Genomic DNA, 19,919 nt, shown 5'->3' with positions numbered 1-19,919 from the left:
GACATGCTGCTGTGCTTGCTCCCACAAGTACAATTTGGGTTCCGAGCCGCTGTGTGAAGCCGTGTAAGGATGGCGTGGCATCAAGGTCTATAGAACCCGATCCCAAACTTCTCCCTGAGCCTCCACAGCCCTCAGAAGGACAGAGACCGGACTCCGCGCAAAAAGCAGCAACACATGACCTGGGGACAGATCAAAGCGCTATCTGACCAATCTGCACAACTCTTGGAACAGCAAGGCCTTGAGAAAACTCCAGAGAACTTATTAGCTGCCTTTTCTTGCCTGAATGCCAACTCATTAACAATTGTGTTCTGCACCCTCCTCTTTTGCCTTATTTCTCCAGCTATGGCGATTTCCGAACAAGGACTCTGGCAGGACAACATGTACATCCTCGATGCACAGAACTTTTCACACCTGTTGAATCGAACAGACTATTGGATCTGCACACACATGCCAACCCATACCCGCGGAGGACTAATGATGCATGCCGTGCCATTTAATCTTACAGGATGGATGAATTTCCCGTGGCCGGGAGGTTATCCCCTTAATTCTCCAGTTGGTAATACCATAATGCCCATCGGCAGCCGTATTCAAGAGACTGCCACTCTTTGTTGGGACTATGATCCAGGGGATGGGAAAGGACTTCAGGTGGGAAAATATCCATATTGTAGCCGAACCATTGTATTAGAAGAAGTCATGATTAGATCGTATTCTAATGTAACAGCATACCCTGAATTCCCACAAAATATCACAGAATACTTGCATAGCTTTACCCACTATATGTGCAATTGGCTGATCTCAGGATGTTCAGTGGGAGAAACAAAAAAGTGTGAAAGAGGAGAAAAATTCTCAGATGGGCAATTTAGCTTGTGTGAATATGTATCCGCAATGGTACAACAAGTCAAACAGCCCCGTAACTTGTACACTAACCAGATAGGGAACATTTGGATGTTATGTGGGCGTAGAGCATATATGCACATTCCCCCCAGATGGAGAGGCAGATGCACTCTAGGCTACATCCTCCCCTCATACTATGCAGTCAACAATTTACCTAAAGCAAGACTCCGTAACAAAAGGGAGGCGATCAAGAGTCCCATAGATAAGTATACAGAAACCCAGGTAGCTAGATGCCTGTTTCCCCCAATGGGAACAGCTATGAATTACAGACTTACACATCCTAGCTAACTGGACGACTGCCCTATTTAATCAGACAGTCCATGCATTAAAACTACTCACAACAGAAGTTTCTCAGATTAGAGAGATAGCATTACAGAACCGCTATGCCTTAGACACCGTTTTAGCTTCAAAGGGTGGTGTTTGTGCATTAATTGGATCTCATTGCTGTGTATACATATCAGATTATAAAGCAAACCTCACACATACCATAGAGCAGATGGAAACCATGGTTGCTGATGCACCACTTTCAGACAAAACACCAACTTCTCCCTGGGACTGGCTATGGTCCTGGCTTCCTGATATTTCTGGTCTCAAAAAGGGTGATTCCTATTATAATGATTGTAATTGTCTTAATTATTTGCCTGTGCTGCTGTATTCAGTGCATACCCAACCTCATATCCATACTGAAACCTTGCTTTCAGCCTGGATACAAAGATGTCTTGTATGCTGCTTAATAGGGAATCATGAGCCCTGCAGTAGTTGGCACACCACGCTGCACCAGCTCTGGGTGATGTGAAGAATCAAGAGCTCTGCGGTAGCTGGCACACCACGCCGACTCAGTTTTTCTCTCCATATCCCCCCTCCACTATCTCCGGCCCATACGCAAAGCATAGCAGGTTTCAGTAGGGGTCTAAAGCATGGATACAGAGATATTTGTTATGCTGCTTAAATAAAAACAGAAAAGGTGAGATGTGGGGAATTATGAGCTTTGCTCCTGATGGCCAACAGGGCATGTCAGGGGTTAACTCTAACTTCCCTTCTCTCTGACCTTTGCACTGAATGCAGCAAGACTAGCACATCTTAAATCTCTAGTTTATAATTAACCCTCACTGCCTAAGAAGAGGATACCTAGCTGCCACGTATTCAGCTGCAGGCAAAAGACAGACACATATATGGTATAGGCTTCAGCAGCCAATGAAATGATCTGTACGCACCCCCTGAGCCAATGGTCTAATGACACGTCTGTATGCTATGGCTAGGAGAGCCAATGATGTGAGGGCACATTTGTATGCTATGGATGTATGTACAATAAAAAGGGACCCACGGGAGTGGTCAGCCCTTTTCCTTTTTGCCATGAATCCTGCCTGATGTGTCTTCATTGCCGCAATACTCCATTCACCCCTCCATTGATCTTTCAGCTCCCTTCAGAGGTTGCAGATCCACTGCTACAAACTGAGCTGAGGATTTCAGTGCATTGTCCACAAAGACTCCAAGATCTTCTTCCTGGCTGGTTGCTCTTAATACAAAACCCTACACCATCTACATATAGTTAGGATTAATTTTACATATGTGCACCACTTTGCACTTGTCCACATTAAATTTCATTTGCCATTTAGATGCACAATTCTCCAGGTCATTTCTGCAGTTCCTCACAATCTGTCTGTTTTAATTACTTTGAATAATTTTGCATCATCTGCAAATTTGATCACTTCACTTGTCACTCCATTCTCCAGCTCATTAATGAATAAGTCCCAGGACAGATCCCTGCGGCACTCCATTACTCTCCTTCTGAAAATCCAAATGCATTATATCGATTGGCTCACCTTTACCCATGAGTTTATTTACTCCTTCAAAGAATTCTAAAAGATTAGTAAGACACAACGCTCACTTGCTAAATCCATGCTGGCTCTTCACCAGCATGTTTATTTATATGAGCAGTAATTTTTCTTCTTAATTACAGCTTCCACCAGTTTACCAAACACACACGTCAGACTAAAGGGTCTGTAATTACTTGGGTCACCCCTGCAGCCCTTTCTGAAAATTGGCACCACATTTGCTATCCTCCAGTCCTCAGAGATTGTTGGATTTCTAAAATGCTTAAAAATAAAATCTATGACAAAAAGAGAGCAAAGACAGAAAATCAAGCCAGAGACACCAACAGTTAAACTATTGTAATGCATGAAAAATAATATAAATTAACTAATCAATGTAAATCAACCTGGGACTCAGCCCAAAATAACATGATCTAGATGGATGTCCTTAAAGAACAAATTTACAAATTGGAAACTGTTATAATAATTAGTTGATTCAGTTTTAGCCAGCACCTCTAATTATAATAAAGAGGAAATTTGATCAATGCCTGCATCACCGTTATGCGAATTGAGCTCCACCCGTACCTCCATGTGCTATCCAGCTCCACCCCTCTCTTTCTTTGTATGGAATTTGAGCTCAATATTGGAGGCAGTACACAGTGCATTTACCGTCTCCTACCTGCCCACCCCAGAAGAAGCATATTGGTGGCAGTGGGCAGCCAATCTACCCCCCCTTCCCAGACCTCCCTCCCTCACTGATTTCTAACAGCCAAACAGGAGGAGGAGGAGGAGAAAGGCGGCCTTGCAGTGTCTCCAACACATCCTCTCTCATCCTCTGCCAGGGCATGAATGGCATACTTCGAACCACATGCGTTACTAAGAAGTTTGGGGGGGGGGGGGCGGGGAGAGAAGGGGTAGTGAACCCAGAGTGAGTCAGTTTGGGAGGGGAGAGTAAACCTGGGTGAAGGGTTCATGGGGGAACCAGCATGAGTGAGGGGGTTGAAAAGGGAAGGAGAGGGAAGCAGGTGTTCGTGGGGAAGGGAGAATGGAACCAGGATGCGTGAGGGGATCGTAAGGGGGAAGGAAGTGAAAGAGGGAAAGTGAGGGGATCAAAGGGGCTTTGGAAAAGAGATGAGAAAGCGGGAAAAGGGGTGCGATTCTAGTACTGCATGTGAACTTCCTGCACTCTATGAATCCAAACCTATCCACCTCTCCAGAGGCGTTCCACAAGGATCCTCACTGTCGTCCACCCTATTCAATATCTATCTACTTCTCCTCTGCCAGCTCCTCTCTGACCTTGGCCTCACACACTTCATATATGCTGACGATGTTCAAATTCTCATCCCTATCACCGACTCCCTGACCTCCACTATTCAAAGATGGGAAAATGCACTTTCATCCATCAATAGCCTCCTCACGTCGCTACACCTCGCCCTTAATATATCTAAAACTGAACTACTCATAATCACTCCCCTGAACCACTCCAAGACCACCCCCTCTCTCTCAGCCCGGGATCTAGGTGTCAATAGACAATCGGCTTAACTTACAAAAATTCATTGGTGCAATCATGAAAGCTTGCTTCTTTAAACTCAATACATTAAAAAAAAAAAAAACTTAGACCCCTCCTCCATCTCAGCGACCTCCGGACAGTCCTGCAAGCTACAGTTATGTCCAAAATAGATTACTGTAACTCCCTCCTTCTGGGACTACCCAAAGCCACACTCAAACCCCTCCAACTACTACAAAACTCAGCAGCGAGAATCCTCACAAACTCTCGCAAATATGACATCATCCCTATACTCAAAAGCCTACACTGGCTCCCCATCCACCAACGCATAACTTACAAGACACTCACTTTATTCCACAAAACCCTTCACAACCAAAACATGCACTGGATGAAAGACAAAGTCTGCTTCCACGACACTAACAGACCCACCAGATCCTCCTATAAAGGTACCCTACACATCCCATCTCATAAATATCTTCACCTTAAGTCCACCATGGAACGCGCATTCTCCATTGCTGGCCCTTATGCCTGGAATACTTTGCCACCTGAACTCAGACTTGAGCAGTGCACGCAAAAATTCAGAGTTAAGCTCAAAACTTGGCTATTTAAACAAGTCTTCCCTTAACCTTGCCACGTACCCTCTGCTGCGGAACTCATATGTTGATACTAGATTCTCAAAAACTGGACTCTCAAATCTTGCTGTTGTTATTAAGCCTGTACTTTGTATACCTGATACTGCTTTTTGATGCTGTATATTTAAATCTGCTGTTGTGTTATTAACACAACCCCCCTTCTACCTCACAATTTACCTCCTAATTTAAGTATGGAATTCATCTCCTGTAAATATGTCTACTGTTTTTTAGCAGCATTTGCTACTGTAATTGTATATAGCTACACAACAGCTATGTCGGCTGTTATATATCTTTATTTGCTACTACATATTAAGGTCCCTTATCCTTCTTGCCTGCTGCTCTTTTTCCCGTGCATCTTCCTATCGCACCCCCCAGTTTTTATGACCCTGTTTTTTGTAACTGCTATCTTCCTACTTAATTATCCTTCGTTAATTGTAAACCGACATGATATCTCTGATGATGGTCGGTCTAGAAAAACCTACAAATAAATAATAATAAAATTTCCTCACGCATAGACGGGTTTTAAAACTACTATTAGTAACATTATAGAATTTTCTCAGTGGAAAAGGATAAACAGTGGATTGCCTCAGGGATCTGTACTTGGACCAGTGCTTTTCAATATATTAATAAATGATCTAGAAAGGAATACAAGTGAGATAATCAGTTTTGCAGATGATACAAAAATATTCAGAGTAGTTAAATCACAAGCAGATTGTGATAAATTGTAGGAGGACCTTGTGAGACTAGAAGACTGGGCATCCAAATGGCAGATGAAATTTAAATTTGGACAAATGCAAGGTGATGCATGATGTTAGATTCCATATTAAGAGCTACCACCCAGGAAAAAGATCTAGGTGTCATAGTGGAAAATACATTGAAATAGTCAGCTCAGTGTGCTGTGGCAGTCAAAAAAGCAAACAGAATGTTAGGAATTATTAGGAGGGGAATGGTGAATAAAACGGAAAATATCATAATGCGTCTGTATCGCCCCATGATGAGACCACATCTTGAGTACTGTGTAAAATTCTGGTCGCTGTTATCTCAAAAAAGATATAGTTACTCTGGAGAAGGTATAGAGAAGGGCGACCAAAATGATAAAAGGGATGGAATGGCTCCCCTATGAGGAAAGCCAAAGAGGTTAGGGCTGTTCAGCTTGGAGAAGAGATGGCTGAGGGGGGATATGATAGAGGTTTATAAAATCATGAGAGATCTAGAAAGGGTAAAGGTGAATCAGTTATTTACTCTTTCAGATACCAAAAATATTAGGAAGCACTCCATGAAGTTAGCATGTGGCACATTTAAAATTAATTGGAGAAAATTCTTTTTCACTCAACGTACAATTAAGCTCTAGAATTTGTTGTCAGAGGATGTGGTTACTGCAGTTAGTTTAGCTGGGATTAAAAAAGGTTTGGATAAGTTCTTGGAGGAGAAGTCCATTAATTGCTATTAATCAAGTTGACTTATAAGTAAATTTTAAAAGCCCGCCTCACATTAAAAATGGGGGTTACGCTTGTGGCCGGGCCTTGTGTGCATTTTACAAAGGACCTGGCCACGCACATAACCTGTTATGCGCCGAAGGGCTGAGCCCTGAAAAAGAGGCAGGACAGAGGCTGGCCGGGATAGCGGCCATTAGCTGCTGTCCTGGGGAAGCACATGCCGGCAGCTGGCCGGCACACAGAAAATACTCCAGAGAAACAGAAAGTTGTAAAATAAAAACATTTGGGGTAGCTAGGTAAGGGTTAGGGTGGAAAGGGGAAAGGGAAGGAAGGTTAGGCAGGAGGATAAGGAACTACCCTCCCAGTCCGATCCTTAATTGGAGCAGACTGGGAAAGAACTGGGAAAAAGGCCAAATCACGTTGCCACATAAAATTTGAACTCTCCCTCCACATGTGCGCACAGATGTTAAACTCCGGCACACATGTGCGTGCAGACATGGCATTTTATAACATGTGCGTGCCATATGCACGTGCCGGGAACCGTGCGCGGTTTTGAAAAGTGACCCCCTTAGGGAATAGCCACTGCTATTACTGGCATTAGTAGCATGGTATCTACTTAATGTTTGGGTACTTGCAACCTGAATTGGCCACTGTTGGAAACAGGATGCTGGACTTGACATAGCCTTGGTCTGACCTAGTATGGCAACTTCTTATGTTGTTATGACAGCAGAAGACCACTGGCCCATCTTTGCCTGGAAAAAAGATGGGGAAGAGATATGACAAAGGTCTACAAAATCATTGAGTGGATGGAACGAGTAAACAGAGAATGATTATTCACCCTTTCAAACAGCACTTGGATCAAGGGCCATTGTATAAAGCTAATATGTAGCACATTTAAAACAAAGAAGATAACTTTTTTTTTTTTTTACTCAGCAAACAATTAAAATATGAAATTTGTTGCCACAGGATGTGATAACAGCAGTTGGCCCAGCTGGATTCAAAAAGGGTTAGACAAATTCCTAGAGAAAAAGTCATTAAACCAATTTTATGTAGACTAGATTTGGGATTTGGGATTCTGCTGGGTACTTCTATTGTTAGCCTCTTTGATATTTAAAGTGAAATTGCAGTAAATTAAGGTTGGAATAAACTAAATTACCGTATTTTTCGCTCCATAAGTGCACCTAGGATTCAGAGGGGGAAATTAAAAAAAAAAAAATGGTGTGCTAAACCAGCTCTGTTCCCGGGGGTCTGTGCATCTTATGGAGCAAATTAGGGGTAATCCAAAAACAGAAAAGGGGAGCAAATCCTGCACTTAAACAGTACACAGTTATGGGAGAAGTGCAGAATAGAGTAAAAGTCCACACAAGGATTTCAATATGATATTCTCATTTTGAATATCATATTGAAATCCTTGGGTGGGCAGTAGAGGAGGACCGGAAGGCTCATCTGCATACTGCTCCCAGCATCCCCCGGGAGAGGAGTCCAGAGGTCACCGCGAGCGATCCAGGGATTGACTTCCACAGCCCAGCTTCCAGAGGCCCCGCAAGGTTTGCAGTAGAGGAGGACTGGAAGGCTCATCTGCATACTGCTCCCAGCATCCCCCGGGAGAGGAGTCCAGAGGTCACCGCGAGCGATCCAGGGATTGACTTCCACAGCCCAGCTTCCAGAGGCCCCGCAAGGTTTGCAGTAGAGGAGGACCGGAAGGCTCATCTGCATACTGCTCCCAGCATCCAGCGGGAGAGGAGTCCAGAGGTCACCGCGAGGGATCCAGGGATTGACTTCCACAGCCCAGCTTCCAGAGGCCCCTGCTCTCCAGGTGATGTATTGTCCTCTCGCACTGAGGACAAATCTCCCAGGGCTACTGCCCAGGAGGGAAGGGTTAGGCCGGCCATCATAGTTGGTGATTCAATTATTAGAAATGTAGATAGCAGGGTGGCTGGTGGACGTGAGGACCGCCTGGTAACTTGCCTGCCTGGTGCGAAGGTGGCAGACCTCACGCGTCACCTAGATAGGATTATAGACAGTGCTGGGGAGGAGCCGGCTGTCGTGGTACACGTGGGCACCAACGACATAGGAAAATGTGGGAGAGAGGTTCTGGAAGCCAAATTTAGGATTTTATGTAGGAAGCTGAAATCCAGAACCTCCAGGGTGGCATTCTCTGAAATGCTTCCTGTTCCACGTGCAGGTCCCCAAAGGCAGGCAGAGCTCCAGAGTTTCAATGCGTGGATGAGACGATGGTGCAGGGAAGAGGGATTCAGCTTTGTAAGGAACTGGGGAAACTTTTGGGGAAAGGGGAAGACTTTTCCGAAAGGACGGGCTCCACCTTAACCAGAGTGGGCCAAGCTGCTGCCACTAACTTTCAAAAAGGAGATAGAGCAGCTTTTAAACTAGAACAAGGGGGAAAGCCGACAGTCACTCAGCAACGCATGGTTCGGAGAAATGTATCCTTGAAGGATACTAATGAAACAGGAGAGTTAGGGCATCCCAACAGAGAGGTTCCATCAAAAGCAAACATAGAACATAAGAACATAAGAAAATGCCATACTGGGTCAGACCAAGGGTCCATCAAGCCCAGCATCCTGTTTCCAACAGTGGCCAATCCAGGCCATAAGAACCTGGCAAGTACCCAAAAACTAAGTCTATTCCATGTAACCATTGCTAATGGCAGTGGCTATTCTCTAAGTGAACTTAATAGCAGGTAATGGACTTCTCCTCCAAGAACTTATCCAATCCTTTTTTAAACACAGCTATACTAACTGCACGAACCACATTCTCTGGCAACAAATTCCAGAGTTTAATTGTGCATTGAGTAAAAAAGAACTTTCTCCGATTAGTTTTAAATGTGCCCCATGCTAACTTCATGGAGTGCCCCCTAGTCTTTCTACTATCCGAAAGAGTAAATAACCGATTCACATCTACCCGTTCTAGACCTCTCATGATTTTAAACACCTCTATCATATCCCCCCTCAGTCGTCCTCTTCTTCCCAAGCTGAAAAGTCCTAACCTCTTAGTCTTTCCTCATAGGGGAGTTGTTCCATTCCCCTTATTTTGGTAGCCCTTCTCTGTACCTTCTCCATCGCAATTATATCTTTTTTGAGATGCGGCGACCAGAATTGTACACAGTATTCAAGGTGCGGTCTCACCATGGAGCGATACAGAGGCATTATGACATTTTCCGTTTTATTCACCATTCCCTTTCTAATAATTCCCAACATTCTGCCCATATGTAAAAAATCACCAAAGCTAATGATTATCGAATTATCCCAAACAACTGAAAAGCAGGTTGTTAAAACAAGCAAAAACCACACTTTGAAATGTCTGTATGCCAATGCCAGAAGTCTAAGAAGTAAGATGGGAGAGTTAGAGTGTTTAGCAGCAAATGATGAGATTGACATAATTGGCATCACAGAGACTTGGTGGAAGGAGGATAACCAATGGGACAGTGCTATATCAGGGTACAAATTATATCGCAATGATAGGAGGATCAACTTGGTGGGGCTGTGGCACTTTATGTCCGGGAGGGTATAGAGTCCAACAGGATAAAGATCATACAAGAGAGTAAATACTCAGTAGAATCTATATGGGTAGAAATCCCATGTGTGTTGGGTAAGAGTATAGTGATAGGAGTATACTACCGTCCACCTGGACAAAATGGTCAGACAGATGATGAAATGCTAAGAGAAATCAGGGAAGCAAACCAATTTGGCAGTGCAATAATAATGGGAGATTTCAATTACCCCAATATTAACTGGGTAAATGTAACATCAGGACTTGCTAGAGACATAAAATTCCTGGATGTAATAAATGACTGCTTCATGGAGCAATTGGTTCAGGAACCTACAAGAGAGGGAGCTATTTTAGATTTAATTCTTAGTGAAACGCAAGATTTGGTGAAAGAAGTAACGGTGGTGGGGCCACTTGGCAACAGTGATCATAACATGATCAAATTTAAACTAATAACTGGAAAGGGGACAATAAGTAAATCTGCAGCTCTAACACTAAATTTTAAAAAGGGAAACTTTGATAAAATGAGGAAAATAGTTAGGAAAAAACTGAAAGGTGCAGCTGCAAAGGTAAAAAGTGTTCAACAGGCTTGGACATTGTTTAAAAATACAATCCTAGAGGCGCAGTCCATATGTATTCCGCGCATTAAGAAAGGTGGAAGGAAGGCAAACCGATTACCGTCATGGTTAAAAGGTGAGGTGAAAGAGGCTATTTTGGCCAAAAAAACATCCTTCAAAAATTGGAAGAAGGATCCATCTGAAGAAAATAGGATAAAACATAAGCATTGTCAAGGTAAGTGTAAAACATTGATAAGACAGCCGAAGAGAGAATTTGAAATGAAGTTGGCCATAGAGGCAAAAACTCATAATAAAAACTTTTTAAATATATCCAAAGCAGAAACCTGTGAGGGAGTCGGTTGGACCATTAGATGACAGAGGGGTTAAAGGGGCTCTTAGGGAAGATAAGGCCATTGCAGAAAGACTAAATGAATTCTTTGCCTCCGTGTTTACTAATGAGGATGTTGGGGAGATACCAGTTCCGGAGATGGTTTTCAGGGGTGATGACTCAGACGAACTGAACGAAATCACTGTGAACCTGGAAGATGTAGTAGGCCAGATTGACAAACTAAAGAGTAGCAAATCACCTGGACCGGATGGTATGCATCCTAGGGTTCTGAAGGAACTCAAAAATGAAATTTCTGATCTATTAGTTAAAATTTGTAACCTATCATTAAAATCATCCATTGTACCTGAAGACTGGAGGGTGGCCAATGTACCCCAAATATTTAAAAAAGGCTCCAGGGGCGATCCGGGTAATTATAGACCAGTGAGCCTGACTTCAGTGCCGGGAAAAATAGTGGAAACTATTCTCAAGATCAAAATTGTAGAGCATATAGAAAGACATGATTTAATGGGACACAGTCAACATGGATTTACCCAAGGGAAGTCTTGCCTAACAAATCTGCTTCATTTTTTGAAGGGGTTAATAAACATGTGGATAAAGGTGAACCGGTAGATGTAGTGTATTTGGGATTTTCAGAAGGCGTTTGACAAAGTCCCTCATGAGAGGCTTCTACGAAAACTAAAAAGTCATGGGATAGGAGGCGATATCCTTTCGTGGATTACAAACTGGTTAAAAGACAGGAAACAGAGAGTAGGATTAAATGGTCAATATTCTCAGTGGAAAAGGGTAAACAGTGGAGTACCTCAGGGATCTGTATTGGGACCGGTGCTTTTCAATATATATATATAAATGATCTGGAAAGGAATACGACGAGTGAGGTTATCAAATTTGCGGATGATAACAAAATTATTCAGAGTAGTTAAATCACAGGCAGACTGTGATACATTACAGGAGGACCTTGCAAGACTGGAAGATTGGGCATCCAAATGGCAGATGAAATTTAATGTGGACAAGTGCAAGGTGATGCACATAGGGAAAAATAACCCTTGCTGTAGTTACACGATGTTAGGTTCCATGTTAGGAGCTACCACCCAGGAAAAAGATCTAGGCATCATAGTGGATAATACTTTAAAATCGTCAGCTCAGTGTGCTGCAGCAGTCAAAAAAGCAAATAGAATGTTAGGAATTATTAGGAAGGGAATGGTTAATAGAACGGAAAATGTCATAATGCCTCTGTATCGCTCCATGGTGAGACCGCACCTTGAATACTGTGTACAATTCTGGTCGCCGCATCTCAAAAAAGATATAGTTGCGATGGAGAAGGTACAGAGAAGGGCAACCAAAATGATAAAGGGGATGGAACAGCTCCCCTATGAGGAAAGGCTGAAGAGGTTAGGGTTGTTCAGCTTGGAGAAGAGACGGCTGAGGGGGGATATGATAGAGGTCTTTAAGATCATGAGAGGTCTTGAACGAGTAGATGTGACTCGGTTATTTACACTTTCGAATAATAGAAGGACTAGGGGGCATTCCATGAAGTTAGCAAGTAACACATTTAAGACTAATCGGAGAAAATTCTTTTTCACTCAACGCACAATAAAGCTCTGGAATTGGTTGCCAGAGAAGGTAATTAGTGCAGTTAGTGTAGCTGGGTTCAAAAAAGGTTTGGATAAGTTCTTGGAGGAGAAGTCCATTAATGGCTATAATCAATTATACTTAGGGAATAGCCACTGCTATTAATTGCATCAGTAGCATGGGTTCTTCTTAGTGTTTGGGTAATTGCCAGGTTCTTGTGGCCTGGTTTTGGCCTCTGTTGGAAACAGGATGCTGGGCTTGATGGACCCTTGGTCTGTCCCAGCATGGCAATTTCTTATGTTCTTATGATATTTGAATATCATATTGAAATCCTTGTGTGGACATTTACTCTATTCTGCACTTCTCCCATAACTGCAAATTAGGGGTATGCATACAATTTTTTGTCACCGTTTCGTTTTCGGGTCTGGGGAGTGCCACGCCAGCGCCGTCCATTGCTCCTATCATGTGACAGGGGCCGACCAATAGCACCGGTAGCCCCTGTCACATAGTAAGGGCAAAGGGCTGCCGGCGCCATTTTGATTACTGGCAGCCGACGGCCCAAGTGCAGGTGATCGCTCCCGGGGACACTCCCCCCCCCCCCCCCCGGACCACCAGGGACTTTTGGTAAGTCTTGGGGGGGGGGTCAGGAGGGGGGGGGTTGCAGTTAATATATTTTTTTATATATTCGCTCCATAAGACGCACAGACATTCCCCCCCCACACACACACACACACACACACACTTTGGGGGGAAAAAAGTGCGTCTTATGGAGCGAAAAATACGGTACTTGTGACCAGGGTTGGCCACTGTTAGAGACAGTATGCTGGGCTTGATGCACATTTGGTTTAACCTAGTTGACATTTCTTGTATTCTTATCCAGTCTACCTAGTTATTATTGTCCACGCTTGTAAAGATCTATCCCAACTACCAGCCATAAAGCGTTACCATCTGAGGGATACCACTCCTTATTTAAGATAATTTTTATCATCTTCCTCCACTATACTTCACCCTCCTGGGTAGACATGCAAGCAGGATTCCTTATTCAGTTCACACCCAATACCACGACCATATCCAATTCACAAAACCATCAAGAAGTTTTCACTAGGGTTTGTAGATTTTTGTGTACTTATAATCTACCAAACCAACCCAACTGCTAACTAATACTATCACTACAGTCTGCCAGATAGACCTGTCCACGTGGTTGCCCATTGCCTACATCTCCTTCTCTACAGGGCATATTCACCAGCCCAGCCCTGACAGTTTGCTTGGGGGTCTCTATATTTGGTGGTAATAAAATATGCCTGTATGTAACAGAAAATTGTGTATTTTCAGTGTATATTACTATAGCTACCAAACTGCTTGCACCATTCCAAATAATTTAAATTATACAATCATTTTTAGCATGTATTATTCATAAATTGTTTACTTTTACACATTCTATTTGAATGTTAGGAAAGCAAACAGAATGTTAGGAATTATTTTAAAAAAATGTAGAATAAAACAGGGAATACAATAATCCCCTGCACTCCATGGTGAGGCTGCACTTAGCGTATTGTGTTCAGTTCTGGTTGCCACATCTCAGAAAAGATATAGTTGCACCAGAAAAGGTACAGAGAAGGGTGACCAAAATGATAAAAAGGGAAAATAAGAGAAGGCTAAATTTCAGCTCGATCCAGTAAAGTCCGCGGGAGAGCGGACGAACGCCCGCTCTCCCGGCGCGTGCACCGGCCCCTCGCCGGTGCGCGCTATCCAGTATTTAAATGAGGCGACGCGGTGCAAACGGGGAAAAGGAGGCGCTAGGGACACTAGCGCGTCCCTAGCGCCTCCTTTTGGCCTGGAGCGGCGGCTGTCAGCGGGTTTGACAGCCGACGCTCAATTTTGCCGGCGTCGGTTCTCGAGCCCGCTGACAGCCACGGGCTCGGAAACCGGACGCCGGCAAAATTGAGCGTCCGGTTTTCGGCCCGACAGCCGCGGGCCGAATTCAAAATTTATTTTTATTTTTTTTTTTACTTTTTTTTACTTTTGGGGACCTCCGACTTAATATCGCTATGATATTAAGTCGGAGGGTGCACAGAAAAGCAGTTTTTACTGCTTTTCTGTGCACTTCCCTGGCGCCGGAAGAAATTAGCGCCGACCTTTGGGCGGCGCTAATTTCTTAGAGTAAAATGTGCGGCTTGGCTGCACATTTTACTTACTGGATCGCTAGGGAATACCTAATAGGGCCATCAACATGCATTTGCATGTTGAGGGCGCTATTAGGTGCCGCGGGCGGGCCGCGTGTTTTCCTCCCCTTACTGAATAAGGGGTAAGGGAAAACACGCGTCCAGAGCAGGGTGACAGTGCGCTCCGACGGAGCACACTTTACTGGATCGAGCTGTAGGTTGGGGCTGTTCAGCCTGGAGAAGAGTTGTCTGAATGGGGGGGGGGGGGGGGGGGTGGGGGGGAGGGGGGGGGGGGGGGGGGGGGGGGTATGAGAGAGGTCTATAAAATCATGAATGGAATAGAATGGGTAAATGTAAATTGGTTATTTACTCTTTCAAAAAATACAAAGACTAGGCAATGCTCCATGAAGCTAGCAAGTAGCAAATTCAAAACAAATCAGAAAATTTGCACTCCTTCAAAGTACTATTAAGCTCTGTAATTCATTTTCAGAGGATGTGCTTAAGGTGGTTAGCATCAGAGGCATACCAAGGGCCTCTGGTGCCCGAAGGCCAATGCATTTATGTTGCCTCCCCTGAGGTCCCCTATCCTCCTGTAGAAACGTATGGTGCTGCAAGAGTCCATATTGCTGATCCATGAGTAGAGCCTGGCCAGCCCTGCAACATTGTGCAGTAAAGGGACTGAGCATTGAAATTAATAAAAATAAGACAACATATGGGAATCCAAGGTCATTTGGAGGACCTAAGTACACTGGGATAACAGCCTGAATAAATTAGTGTCTGAGGTTTCAGCCTCTGATAGGAGGAAAGTGAAGGAGTTAAAACTCAGATACTGGCATTTTCCAGAAACTGAAAACCTAACAGCAAAGACAAAACAAAAGTGCTGTAGTCTAGGATCCAAGATGGTGTCTGAATAGAAGGACGTGTGAGAGGAGAACTCCTGAATTTGAAAGAATTGCCCCAAATACAATGCTACATAGGAAGGGGAGAATCAGAGAGGAGACCCCGACTACACTGATTCTAACCTCTTCTCAACTTTTAATCGGGGGTTTCTTCTCACTGCATAGAGCTGTGTCCGATGTCGGCGTCGGGGTGGAGCAAACGCTGATGCCGCTGGACATACACACCTCGCTAAGCCCTGGGGCTCCCGTGATGCCTCTGCTGCCTCATCTTGCACAGACCCTGGATTTAGGTGCGACTGGCCGACCAGAGCAGTCAGAGGTACCTGACCCCATTGGGGGAAATCCGAGGGAAGAAGGAGCGAGACCCAAGGCCAGAGGAGATGGTGGTAGGAATGGCAGAGATCACGTCACGTCACGTCTTCAGCGGCCAATTGTACGCTTTCCCCGTGCAGGCGGCCATCTTGTCGGGAGGAGCTACGGAGCCAGGTCGTGGTACTGACGATGGCTGCAAAAAGTAAGTTTTGCTTGCGTCCAAAAGCGACTTACTTTTGGGATCTTGACAGATCCCAAAAGTAAGTCGCTTTTGGAAAAAACCCCAAATTGTCAATTTTGAAAAAAAAATTGCTTTTCTTTTTTTTTAGTTTCGCCGCTCAGTTTCGTCGCTTGTCGGGTCCGGGTTGGGGGTCCGGTCGGGTCGGGTTCGGGCTTTGCCGCTCAGGTTCGCCGCTGTCATCTTCTCCCCTCTCCCGGAGCAGGGCGCGAAAAGCAGCCTTGCTCCGGGAGGAGGGGAGAACAGACTGACAGCGGTCAGGCCGGGTCCGGTTGGGGGTCCGGGTCGGGTTCGGGCTGGGGGAAAGCTTCGCCGCTGTCAGTGTCTCTTCTCCCCTCCTCCCGGAGCAAGGCTGCTTTTCGCGCCCTGCTTCGGGAGGAGGAGAGGGGGACTGGCAGTCCCGACTTCTGGTATCTGTCATTTCAAATGACATTTGAAATGACAGATACCAGCGTGGCGTGAAGCCTTAGCCCCGCGCACCCAGGATCCTGTATAGGCTCTCTATCCAGTATCCTGGGTTGCGCGGGCCTAAGGCTTTTTGGACGCGGCTTACATTTACATATGATTAGGCTTCAGGATCGAGCGGTAGGTGAGCTGCACTGTGCGGGCGGTAACCGCGGGTGCCGTAGGCACTAACGCAGCTCTTCCTACCGCTCGGTACTGGATCACCCTGAGTGAGTACAATTGCTTTTTCGAGCGAATCTCAGACACCAATCATTCTGGAGAATATATGGACTTGAAAGCATCCATTCAGGGTGATCCAGTACCGAGCGGTAGGAAGAGCTGCGTTAGTGCCTACGGCACCCGCGGTTACCGCCCGCACAGTGCAGCTCACCTACCGCTCGATCCTGAAGCCTAATCATATGTAAATGTAAGCCGCGTCCGAAAAGCCTTAGTCCCGCGCAACCCAGGATACTGGATAGAGCGCCTATACAGGATCCTGGGTGCGCGGGCCTAAGGCTTCACGCCACGCTGGTATCTGAAATTTCAAATGTCATTTGAAATGACAGATACCAGGAAGCAACGGCGGCGACAGCGCAGAAGCAACGGTGAAACGACTTGTCAGTGTCCCCCCCTCCTCTCGGAGCAGGGCGGAAAAGCCGCCTTGCTCTGGGAGGAGGGGGGACACTGACAGCGACGAAGCTTTCCCCCAGCCCGGACACCGGCGAAGCCAGAAGACAGCGGCGGAGAAACGGCGAAGCAACTTTTCAGTGTCCCCCCTCCTCTCGGAGCAGGGTGCGAAAAGCCGCCTTGCTCCGGGAGGAGGAGGGACACTGACAGCGGCGAAGACAGCGGCGAAACTACTTGTCAGTGTCCCCCCTCCTCTCGGAAAGCCGCCTTGTTCCGGGAGGAGGGGGGACACTGACAACGGCGAAGACAGCGGCGAAACTACTTGTCAGGGTCCCCCCTCCTCTCGGAGCAGGGCGGAAAGCCGCCTTGCTCCGGGAGGAGGGGGGACACTGACAACGGCGAAGACAGCGGCGAAACTACTTGTCAGTGTCCCCCCTCCTCTCGGAGCAGGGCGGAAAGCCGCCCTGCTCCGGGAGGAGGGGGGACACTGACAACGGCGAAGACAGCGGCGAAACTACTTGTCAGTGTCCCCCCTCCTCTCGGAGCAGGGCGGAAAGCCGCCTTGAGCGGCCAATTGCACGCTTTCCCCGTGCAGGCGGCCATCTTGTCGGGAAGAGCTAAGGCAGGCCAGATCGCGTTCGTGCTCATGGCTGGCTGCAAAAAAGTAAGTTTTTTGCCGGCGTCCGGGCTGGGGGAAAGCTTCGTCGCTGTCATCTCTCTCCCCCCCTCCCGGAGCAAGGCTGCTTTTCGCGCCCTGCTCCGGGAGGGGGGGAGAAGAGATGACAGTGGCGAAGCAACTTACTTTTAGTTTTTAAGTTTTTTTCGCTTATTTTTTGGATTCGCCGCTGTCATCTCTCCCCCCCCCCCCCCCTCCCGGAGCAAGGCAGCTTTTCGCGCCCTGCTCCGGGAGGGGGGAGAAGAGACAAGCGGCGAAACAACTTACTTGCATGGGGGAAAGCGGTCTCCGTGGCAGCCCCAGTCCTCTCCCCTCCTTCCGAAGCCAAAAAAAAAAAGCTGGCTTCGGGAGGAGGGGAGAGGACTGGGGCTGCCACGGAGACCGGCACCCATGATCGCGGCCGGGGCAGGTGAGCGGGGGCTGGGGGCTGGGGGAAAGCTTGCCACCTACCCTTACCCATGCCTCTACCGCCTGGGTCAGGGTAGGCGGTAAGTTTGCAGGTTAAACGCGCGACAAAACGGCAGGGAAAGGTAGCGTTAGTCGGGGCGCGGGTTACGGGATGCTAGGGGAATAGCTAATTGGCTCGTTTGCATGCAATATCGAGCTAATTCGCTCGTTTGCATGCAATATACATGCCGCGGGCGGAAGGGGTTACCCGGGGAATTTAGGACGCGGTAGGAGTAGGTTAAAGGGGATTCGGGATCGCAGGAAGGGCTAACGCGGCCGGAACGTGAGTTAAAAGCGGCTTAGGAGCAGGGTAAACGTGGCCGCACTTTACAGGATAGGCCTGTATATGATAGAAAATGTACGGCTATCTCTAGATGATATTCCCCAATAGCGAAAATTTTCTTTGTGACACTGAGTAAGAAAAAGAATGAGAATCAAAAAAGTGATTTACAACAAAATTATTTGAGTAACATCACGGCTTTTCTGGAACAAACAATGGCTGAACAAGTGGAACACCGAGGAACTTTATGTATAAGATTTGTCCGTGCAACATATAGACAAGATATTAAAAATGTCTCTTAGAAATACAGACAAATTATATTTAGGGCAGAAAACTTGAATTTTCCCTGATATAACAAGAGCTACACAAGTACGCAAGAGAAATTTTCTTCAGATGAGCCAAGAGGCTAAAAACCTTGGGGGCGGATTTTAAGAGCCCTGCTCGCCTAAATCCGCCCAAATCCGGGCGGATTTAGGCGAGCAGGGCCCTGCGCACCGGTGCGCCTATGTTCAATAGGCCTACCGGCGCGCGCAGACCCCGGGGCTCGCGTAAGTCCCGGGGTTTGGCGAGGGGGGCAAGTCGGGGGCGTGTCGGGGGGGGGGCGGGCCCGAGCCGTGCGGCGTTTAGGGGCGTGTTGGCAGCATTTTGGGGGCGGGCCCGGGGGCGTGGCCGCGTCCCGGCTCGCTGGTGGCCCGCTGGCACGCGGGGATTTACGCCTCCCTCCGGGAGGCGTAAATCCCCCGACAAAGGTAAGGAGGGGGTTTAGACAGGGCCGGGCGGGTGGGTTAGGTAGAGGAAGGGAGGGGAAGGTGAGGGGAGGGCGTTAGAGGATTCCCTCCGAGGCCGCTCCAATTTCGGAGCGGCCTCGGAGGGAATGGGGGTAGGCTGCGCGGCTCGGCGCGCGCCGGCTATACAGAATCGATAGCCTTGCGCGCGCCGATCCAGGATTTGCGCGGCTACGCGCGTATCTACTAAAATCCCGCGTACTTTTGCTGGCGCCTGATGCGCCAGCAAAAGTACGCCTATTCGCGCGGTCTGAAAATCTACCCCTTGGTGTTCAGATTACAACTTACTATCATAGCAAATGTGTAGTGAAATTTAAAAGTGAAAGGTTTGTGTTTTTTGAGCCGCTTGAGTTGCGCAAATTTCTTGATGCAAGATAACTTTAGGTATTTATTTATTTATTTATTTAACATTTTTATATACCGACCTTCATGAAAGAAAATTCATATCAGATCGGTTTACAGATAACATGAGGGGAATAACAAAGTCAACCATATAACAAGAAATGAAAGTTACATATAACAAGGGGTATTAACCTGGAGGGCTAGGATAGCCGGAGCGATAGAAGGCATAACTGAACAAATTAGATAATACAATAATATGATGAGAAGAGGCATAAGTGTATAGGCTACACTTGTCAGAGAGTTTAGGTAGGAGTCAGTGTCTGAATTAGTGAGGAATTGCTGGAACTGTAGGTTAAGTGAAGGCCTGGATGAAGAGCCATGTCTTAAGTTTTTTGCGGAAGGTAGACGGGCATGGTTCTAATCTGAGTTCTGTGGGCATCTTGTTCCA

General features: G+C 46.4%; 1 protein-coding gene and 1 long non-coding RNA gene across 4 annotated transcripts in view; one reads left to right on the top strand and one right to left on the bottom strand.

Annotated features, from left to right (window-relative positions):
- STX17 (syntaxin 17) overlaps window positions 1-15,716 on the bottom strand; it is a 237,667-nt gene extending 221,951 nt beyond the window's left edge. Inside the window, exon 1 of one of the 3 annotated variants that reach the window (XM_029589914.1) lies at window positions 15,546-15,716. The gene's annotated coding sequence lies outside the window, so the exon portion shown is untranslated. Of the gene's footprint in view, window positions 1-15,443 lie in introns of all 3 variants that reach the window. The other 2 variants (XM_029589912.1, XM_029589911.1) reach the window with 2 other exon arrangements.
- A 9-nt stretch (window positions 15,717-15,725) lies between these two features.
- The window catches only part of LOC115084695, a 40,587-nt gene continuing 36,393 nt past the window's right edge, over window positions 15,726-19,919 (top strand). Inside the window, exon 1 of the long non-coding RNA XR_003854631.1 lies at window positions 15,726-15,834. This is a non-coding gene — a long non-coding RNA (uncharacterized LOC115084695). The remainder of the gene's footprint in view (window positions 15,835-19,919) is intronic.

The sequence above is a fragment of the Rhinatrema bivittatum genome, chromosome 2, assembly GCF_901001135.1.
Source record: "Rhinatrema bivittatum chromosome 2, aRhiBiv1.1, whole genome shotgun sequence".
In the NCBI taxonomy this organism is placed as follows: Eukaryota; Metazoa; Chordata; class Amphibia; order Gymnophiona; family Rhinatrematidae; genus Rhinatrema; species Rhinatrema bivittatum.
Note: the sequence above shows the minus strand (reverse complement) of the source record. Positions and strands in the feature narration are given on the sequence as shown.